The sequence below is a fragment of the Pteronotus mesoamericanus genome, unplaced genomic scaffold (genome assembly GCF_021234165.1).
Source record: "Pteronotus mesoamericanus isolate MK-2021 breed Mesoamerican mustached bat unplaced genomic scaffold, CSHL_Meso_final contig_163, whole genome shotgun sequence".
NCBI classification, from domain to species: domain Eukaryota; kingdom Metazoa; phylum Chordata; class Mammalia; order Chiroptera; family Mormoopidae; genus Pteronotus; species Pteronotus mesoamericanus.
The window spans coordinates 5766727-5775263 of NW_026555064.1; the positions used below are offsets into that span (position 1 = coordinate 5766727).

Here is an 8537-nt window from a genome sequence, read left to right on the forward strand (position 1 = left end):
CACTCACTTACTTTACCTGAAAAGATTGTCAAAGCGTTTCTCAGGTAACACTTAAAATAGAAAAGATGGGAGGGGGCCAGAGGAGGCCATAAACATCTACAAGACGAGAAACAAAAAACTAGCTACTCTGTACAAGTTTCCTGTAGGTTTTGCTCGCTGGGTAATAAATCAGCAGCTCGCCTTCCTGACAAAGTCTGACTTTAATTTGCCTCCTACCCAACCCCCTCAGCCGCCAACTCTACCCGGGGAACGCCATTAGGATGGTGTAAACAGAAGCTGATTATCTAGAAACAGCCCTAGTTTTCTGCATGTGAAAGGCAACAAGTGCCCTTTAAAGGACAGCAGAGAACCAAACGCCCAGACACCCACAAGCAGGTTTCCAAACCAGCCGCGCTGGGGGTTTTCCAAAACATCCGTCCCTCACACCGAGTGCCCTTGGCTATCCTTGGCAAAAGCAGGCGAGTAAGAAAAGACTGCAGGACACACTTCACGACTAGGCTTTGGAGCCTGAGACGGGGCATGAAGTTCCACAAAGTTCTTGCATGCCTGGGGAAAAGACACAGCCAGGGAGAACTGTATATTTTGTTTTCACTAAAAATCCGAATCCCGCTTGGGGAGGCTGAGGGGCTTTTAATCAGTTCCCCAAAACCCAGACGTTTCCGCAGTGCACCCCACCTAAAAAGGCGCCCGCGCCACCACGCGCCCCTGGGCAGGTGGGTGCCAGCCCGGGTGTGGAGGGTTGCCCAAGGCGCACGGCGCCGGGCGACAATGATGCCCGCTCCCTCTCCTCCCAGCCAAGGGGTTCGGGAGGCGTTTCCCCCACCCCTGCCTGGCCCCAGAGAGGCAAGAGTTGCACCCACCGTGGAGCTAGGCGGGCGCAGACAGCAGCCTGGTCAGCGCACGGTGCCTGGACAAGAGGAAGCGGAGCCGGCGAGAGTGGGTGGCGTGGGTCGCGGGCTCCTGTGCGGCGGCGGTCCCGGCTGCACTGCTGCATCTACTTCGGAAAACTTCCTGGGAACGCTTCGGTGCGGAGGTCTCCCCAGCAGCCAACCTCCGGCCACCGGCTGGGATGGAGCCTCTCCAACTCCTGGCCACAATCGCCAGCCCACAGGGATGACTATGTGCGCGGGCGCGCGCGCGCGCGCGAGGGTTAGCGAGAAAAAGAACTCTGGAGGAACGCACGCCCCCCGTCTGTCTGTCCTCCCCTTCTGCTCCAAGATCTCCTAGACGTGCTCCACTATTGCACTGCAAGAATGTCCTAAGCTTCCAGCCCTCCTCAGAGGCAACCACTATAAAACACGAAGCTGCCGCCCCCTCCCAGGCCCTGAAGGGCAGGAGTCTCGTTTTAACTATTTCCTTCCTGAAATGAAGTTGGGGCGGGAGGGGGCGGTAATCTATGAAGTTTAACTTGATAGTTTAACTAACAAGCGTGAGAACCAAGGAAGGCGTTGCAGAGAAACCCATTCCCTTTCTAGGAATTGCCGCAGATTCGATCTGCGATGGAGCTGCTGCAGACAGAAGCAGCCAGAGCCCAAGCATGGCTTCTCCTCTGCCTTCCCTACCCCTTTGCTTGGTTTGTATTCTTGCTCTTTAGCTCAGAGCAAGTTAAAAAGCCAACACAGACAGCAGTTTACTGGATCAAGTATGTTTTTCCCCTACCTTGCCCCTTGAAGCCAGCCCCCCAAGGCTACATAACACTAGCCCAGGGCAAAGCATGAGCCCTGGACAGTCTATGGAGGGGTCCAGTGTGTGGCTCAGAGAAACCTAGAATTCCTCAGGAAGTCCAAACTGTGAGGGTACAGATGTGGCAGAAGGTGGCTCTCAGTATCTTTATGTGATAGAGATTTATTTTATCCTAAATTGGGGAGTGGGAGAGGAGGTGAGGGACAAAGGCCATTGCCAACAACGCGTGAAGGAAGATTGAGGGCTCCTTAGACAAGGCCCCGCCTTGGAGTTCTGCTGGTGTGAGGCCTGTTGTGAAATGCACACTTGGAGAACTGGTCACGTGATGTTACAGACTCTTCTGGTTATCTACTGTAGCTAAAGAAAATCACCCTAAAACAGTAGTGGCCTGAAACCACTGCAGTCATTTACTTTACTCATCCGTCTGCAATTTGGGTGGGTCTTGGCTGGGACAGCTCATCTTTGCTGGGGCTGGAGGCTCCGCTTCCAAGAGGGTTCGGTGATGAGTGTTAGTTTTTCACCATGTGTGTCTCCCTGCAAAGCGCTTTAGGCTTCCTCCCAGCAGGGTGGCTAGGTGCCAAGAAGGAGTGTTCCAACAGATAGGACGTGGGGGCTGCCAGCGTCTTAAGGTCTGGGCCTGGAAACTTCGTGTCCCATGTCACTCTGGCAGAATTCTATTGTCAAACAGATGCCAGATTTAAAGTGAGAGAATGTAAACTCCTTGGTCAGTGCAAGGAGTGTCAGAGCGTTGAGGGGGGGCGTTTTGTAAAACCGGCAAAGAGACCCACAGAGTATCACCATGCAAGGGGCCTTAATAGCCAGCCACCTAGTCCAAATGGTAGGTATGAGGTATTAATCTGTTCTAGCTACAGCAACCCCATGATAAAGAGCCAGCCAGCCAGGATAACCAGTAGATTTTAGAAGTGCCTTAATTTGCATTAAAAACACAAAAAGAAAAAGGTGCCCGTTGGAGCACACGGACTGTAAAGCTGACAATATTTTTAGAGAAGAAAATGTTACTGCTTCCTCCCAGAAGAGGCAGCTGTACACCTGGGTCTGCACTTTGCAATGGGAAAGGTGTTTGTGAGCAGGGGCTGGATGCCAGCCCTGCCTGCCTTGTGATCAGACACGCTTGGACAGCGCGCAGGTTGCCCCAGCGAACGTGTCCGTCTGCCTGCCCAGTCTCGGGTAGAGCGCACCCATCGGTCCCGCCTCCTGCGACCGCTCGTCCCACCGTAGTGCAGATCTAGTTATTAAAAATTTTTCCTTCACACCCATCAGGATGGCTGCTATCAAAAAGCTGAAAACAGTGGGTGTGGAGAAATTGGAACCCTTGTGCGTTGCTTGTGGGAATGTGAAATAGTGCAGTAGCTGAGGAAAACAGGATGGCAATTGCTCAAAAAATTAAATGGAAAAATTGCTATATGATCCAGCAATGCCACTTCTGTATATATATATGCCCACAATAACCAAAACAGAGGCTCAAACAGATACTTGTACACCCATGTTCATAGTAGCATATTCACAAAAATCAAAAGGTGGAAACAACCCAAATGTCCATCTGTGGATGAATTGATAAACAAAATGTGATATATATGAAATGAAGTATTACTCAGCTTTAAAAAGAAATGCAATTCTGACATATGCTACAACATAGATGAAACTCAAAGACATTATGTGAAGTGAAACAAGCCAGATGCAAAACGACAGGTATTTATGATTCTGCTTATATGAGCTACTTAGAGTAGTAGTCAAAGTCATACAGACGGAAAGTCGTATGGTGGTTACCAGGAGCTTGGGGGGCGAGCAGAGAAATGAGGAGTTGTTGTTTGATGTGTTTGTGTTTCAGTTTGGGATGATGAGAAGGTTTCAGGTGTGGCCTGTGGCATTGGTTGCACATCCCTGTGAGTGTGCTTAATACCACAGCTGTACACTTGTAAGTGGTTAAAGTAATAAATTTATATCATGTGTATTTTGCCAAAATCAAAATAATTCTTCCTGACATTAAGATGAAACCTGCCTTCCTAGAATATCACCTGTTGATTTGCCCTATAAGTTCATAAAATGAATTTATTGCCCCTTCTAACAAAAGACTTTTTAGCATAAATAAATATGTTTATGGGGATCAGCAACGTACATCCGCCTTTGTAAGAGGTTAGGATTTCCTTATTTTAGGTGAGAACAACATGAATTCTCCTTAGTTGTTGGAGATTTGTAGTCTCCTCTCTGCTTTCCTCTGGGGAAAGTGACTTACCAAGGCTCCATTTTTGTGTCCTTGCCCCACCTCTGTTGTCCCTGCTTTGTACTGATAATGAACATATAATTAATACATCTGCCTACGTTTCTCAACTTGACTTCCAAAGGTTATTTCTTTTCCTTGTACAGATTTGCAAGTCGTCTGGGTTTCAGAAATACCTTCGTTGACATCTGGTTCAGGTGGCTCATTAAGTGCAGCATGACTGTGATGGTGGTTACAATGGCTTTTCTCAGCATCATATTATCATTATTGATTTCTTGAGTGATAATTGCTGAAGATGAAGTACTCATGATAGCACTTACAAGCCAAGTTTTCATGTGTCCTCAGGGTAAATGGTATGATGAATTTAAGCTTCTTGATTCAAATTTGTAAATCCATTTCACAACTGCTGATTCCTAAGATCCTCCAACTGGAAATGCAATAAAGGATCTGAGTCTCTTGAGTATTTGGTAGGTATAGTGTGTTCACTTTAGGGCTCCCTGGGGGAAATAAAACATGAAAGGTTCAGAGAAGCAGCAACCGTAAAGATAAAGAAAGGCTTGCTGGGAGAGGACAGGTGGAGAAACTGGGAAAAGGTCCGTTGGAGACCTGAACTGCTCACTGCAGCCTTCACCCTGGGCTGTGCGTGGCCAGCTCACTGCTGGCAGCGACCGTCGCTGCCTGGGGAAAAACAAGTGAGCCCGTGAGCTGAAAGTCCATTTTTAATTCAAATTCACTACAGGCAGTTTGTTTTCGAAAGGAAGTACTCCAAAATGTTATTTTGTAGATGGGTTGTCAAGGATTCTGAAGTGTGTTGGTGGTCAAGACTGCAGGTTATTCCATCAAAATAAACTTCAGGCTTAATGTAGCCCAATGTTTTGTAAACTGCTGGTGGCTTCATTCGAGGGCCGAAAAATCATTCTAAGCCTCACTAATGATTGGTGCCCAAAATATTCAACTTGAATCAAGACTGTAGCTATTCCAATTTTGAGGAAAGATAGGAGATAGACACACAAGATAAATACACACCATGAGGAAGCAATGGACAAATCCAGAAAGTATGACATTTTATGGGACAACTAGCCCTGCCTCTTCAAGAAATCAGTGAAAAAAGGATATTTTTCCAGCTTAAGACTTCAAGGAGCATGACAGCTAGCTGCACTGTCCTGGACTGGATCCTGGTTTGTAGAAACCATCAATAAAGGACTTTTTTTGGACAACTGGGAAAATTTGGATTTGGACCAGATGTGAGATACTATTAAGAAAGTATTAATTTTATTAAATGTGATTATTTTGGGCACATAGGAAAATAGTCTTATATTTTAGAGGTTCTTTCAGGGGAGGTATATTTTACTTTTAACTATTGTACCAAAGCAGAAACAAAAGTGTCATAAGTTAAAAAAAAAGAGTGAAAAGTACGTAAAAGCTTGGCATCTAATCAGAACGCAATAAATGATAGCTCTTTCACTTTCATTTGCTCTCCTCGTTTGTCAGGGAGGTGACTGGTAGGGCAGAATACACAGCTTCACAGTGGGAGTGACTGAAGCCAAGGAGGTCAGTGGTGTCCAGGGAGCGACCAGGTAAAAGCTGGAAAGGCATCTGGTGCCTTCAGTTAGTCGTAATGGGACCAAGCGCCTGTGGCAGAGCTTATACAACGCTGCAGCCGGGACCCTTTAACAAGATAGGAGGGGCCTGAGGGCGCCAGAGTTTGCCGAAGAGGACTGGAGGCCAGGCTGGGTGCTCCGACGGCATCGGGGTGACCCACTCCTGAATGCTCCTGCATTCAGGGAGAGGCTTGGGCACTGTGGGTCGCGCTTGTAATAAAGACAAACAAAAAGGCCTGTGCTTGAATAAAAAATACTTAAAAGAGATGACAGCAGGTCTCTCTGGAGTAGCTTCAGGGCAATTAGCTTATAGTAGGTTGTTTAGATATGTCAGGGAAACTCAGGATAGAGCTTGAAACTGGCAGGAAGGATGACTAGGTATCCTGTCTAGTGCAATTTTCTGTGGTACCTGTGCCTTTCATCACCTTTGAGCTATTTTACAACTCTGTAAGTTGTAGAAAAGTGATAGCAGGGCAAGTGATTTTTGCCCATGGACATAAAAATTAATTTTGATTGGTAGAGATGCAAGTGATTCTTGCCTTGTGGATGTTAACAAATTGCCTTAGTCAGCTCATGCTGCCATAATAAAATACCACAGACTGCCGGTTTAAATAGGAATTTATCTTCTCACTGTTCTGGAGGCTGGATGTTCAAGATTAGGGCACAAGCGTGTTCAGGCGCTGGTGAGGGCTCCCCTCTGGTTTTGGGGGGCTGCCCTCTCTCCAAGCCCTCACAGAGCATAGGGAGAGAGTGGCAGAGGCCAAGAGAGAGTGATGAAGCCTGAATATATGTGAGACATTGATTTTTGTTGTCTTAATGGCCAGCCATGTATACATTATAAGGCACACTATCACAAGGCTTCCACACAGGAGCCTGGGGGAACACAAGCCTTCGGTTTATAGCATTCCTCCCCTGGTTCCCCCAAACTCATGTCTTTCTCGCATGCAAACACACATTCCTTCCCACCAACAGCCCCCAAAGTCTTACACTTATTCCAGCATCAACTCCAAAGTCCAGGCTCCGAAGTCTCACTTGAATATTATATAAATCAGATATAGGTGTGACTGGAGGTAGGATTCATCCATAGGCAAACATCCTCTCCAGATGTAAACCTGTGAAATCCATGCTTCCCAAATAAAATGGTGGGACAGGCATAGAGGAGACAGTTCCCACACCTGTAAGAGGAAGTTGTAAGTTTATATCATCTACGACTCTATGGTTCATTTCTCATGAAACTTATCTTATAATGGTTTTAGGATAACAATGGATGTTTTAGATATAAAAATAGGTATTTAGGATATCAGGTAGACTTTGTACTTATAAAAGAAGGTATCCATATCCATCATTGATCAGGATATGGTGGAAAGAAAAGTTTTAGGAAAATTAATTTGGCAGAAGTGTTTTACATATCTGAACAGAAACTCGAAACAAGAGGACAGCTCAGTGTGTTATCTTAGTATATACATAGCAATTGGGTAGAGAATAACGTGGTGATGGCCACTGCTTTGGTGCGTTGAGGGTAAAGTTTAAGGCACAAATCTTGGAAACATTTAAAATGAAGAAGACTATTGTAGCAGCTAGTTTATGCTGTATACAGCTACCCCATCCCCAGAAAGCAAGCAAACAAACCTATAACATACTGGCTTAAAGAAGATGGTTTACTAGCTCATGGTTTTGTGGGTGAGCAATTACTGCTAAGCTAATCTGGTTAGTTGTTTGGCTGGTCTTGGCTGGGCTCATTCACGCAGTAGCGTTTTCTCCTGTATCTGCAGTCAGTTAGGATTTGATGGCCTCACTTACATTATCTGGCTCTTGGCTGGCGTAAGGGGTTATCAGGGCCACGTGTCTTTCATCACCGGGCAGGCTAGCCTGCCTCATTCATCTTGCGGTACCAGGGTTCCACGTGCAGCAAGGAATGGCAAGCCCAGTAGCCAATTCTATTCAAGTGTCCACTTGCATTGTGTTTGCTCTCTTCCCCCTTGGCAAGCCCAGAGTCAATATTGAGGGAGACTAACCAAGGGGATGGAAAGCAAAAGGGGAATTATTGCAAACAATCTAATGCAACCATGCATTGCTTTCTTTTTTTCTGGGAGCCAGGGATGCAGATTTGATTTAGAGAATGAAGCAGGAAGGGTCAAAAATGACTAAAATTTTCTAAAGGGAGTTCAAAACAGTTCACCAATATTTATTGAACACTGTGTACCAGATTCTGTGCTAGAAATAGACATTTAAAAAAACAACAGTGAGTAAGACATGACTATTCTAATGAATCCTAATGGGGAGGGGAAGATATGGAAAGAGTTTAAAAACCACCCACTAAGTGTTAGGATAGAGCTGTCTGCTAGATAGGGCGTCAGGAAACATTTTCTGTGAAGGGCTCTCTAGCAAATATTTTGACTTGGCGGACCCTATGCTCTCTGTCAAAACTACTGAACCCGGTGGCAGAGCACCCGGGACCAGGAGAGGGAGGCTGACTGTGAGCCATCAGGGTGCCTGGAAAGGGAAGCCAGATTTGAGGGGCAAGACGGGCTTATGTGGGAAGGAGAATTCAATTTTCAAACAGACTGAAAACACTCAAGTTGGACATGACTGTAATTGATCTAAGGGCATATGGACATACAGGCCTGGGTCTCGGTGAGGACTTCGGGGTTGAAATATGAGTGCATAATAATCACTAACTGAAGCATGAGTTGGATACATTTCATTGGGGACTGAATATGAAAAAGAAAAGGTCAGATAAACTAGGATAATCCTTGTACTAAGTATTCAGTTAGGATAATCAACTAGAACAACACTTTTCGACCTCTTTCATCTCCTGGCACACATAAACTCACTACTAAAATTCTGCAGTACACCCCCCCCAAAATTTTTTTTTTCTGATCTGGCAAAAAATAGGTATAATTTTGATTCATTCACACCGGCTGGATATTGGTGTGTTGGCTGCTGTCATTTTTAAAGATTTGACGATCTAAGGGAAAAGGGGTCAGGGCCCCTGGCAAAATAGTCAGGAATTG

The 8537-nt window shown here is 45.8% G+C and overlaps 1 protein-coding gene across 1 annotated transcript in view; it reads right to left on the minus strand.

Moving 5' to 3' along the window:
* EDNRA (endothelin receptor type A) overlaps positions 1-1219 on the minus strand; it is a 48694-nt gene extending 47475 nt beyond the window's left edge. Inside the window, exon 1 of the mRNA XM_054562765.1 lies at positions 861-1219. The gene's annotated coding sequence lies outside the window, so the exon portion shown is untranslated. The remainder of the gene's footprint in view (positions 1-860) is intronic.
* Positions 1220-8537: the final 7318 nt, after the last annotated feature.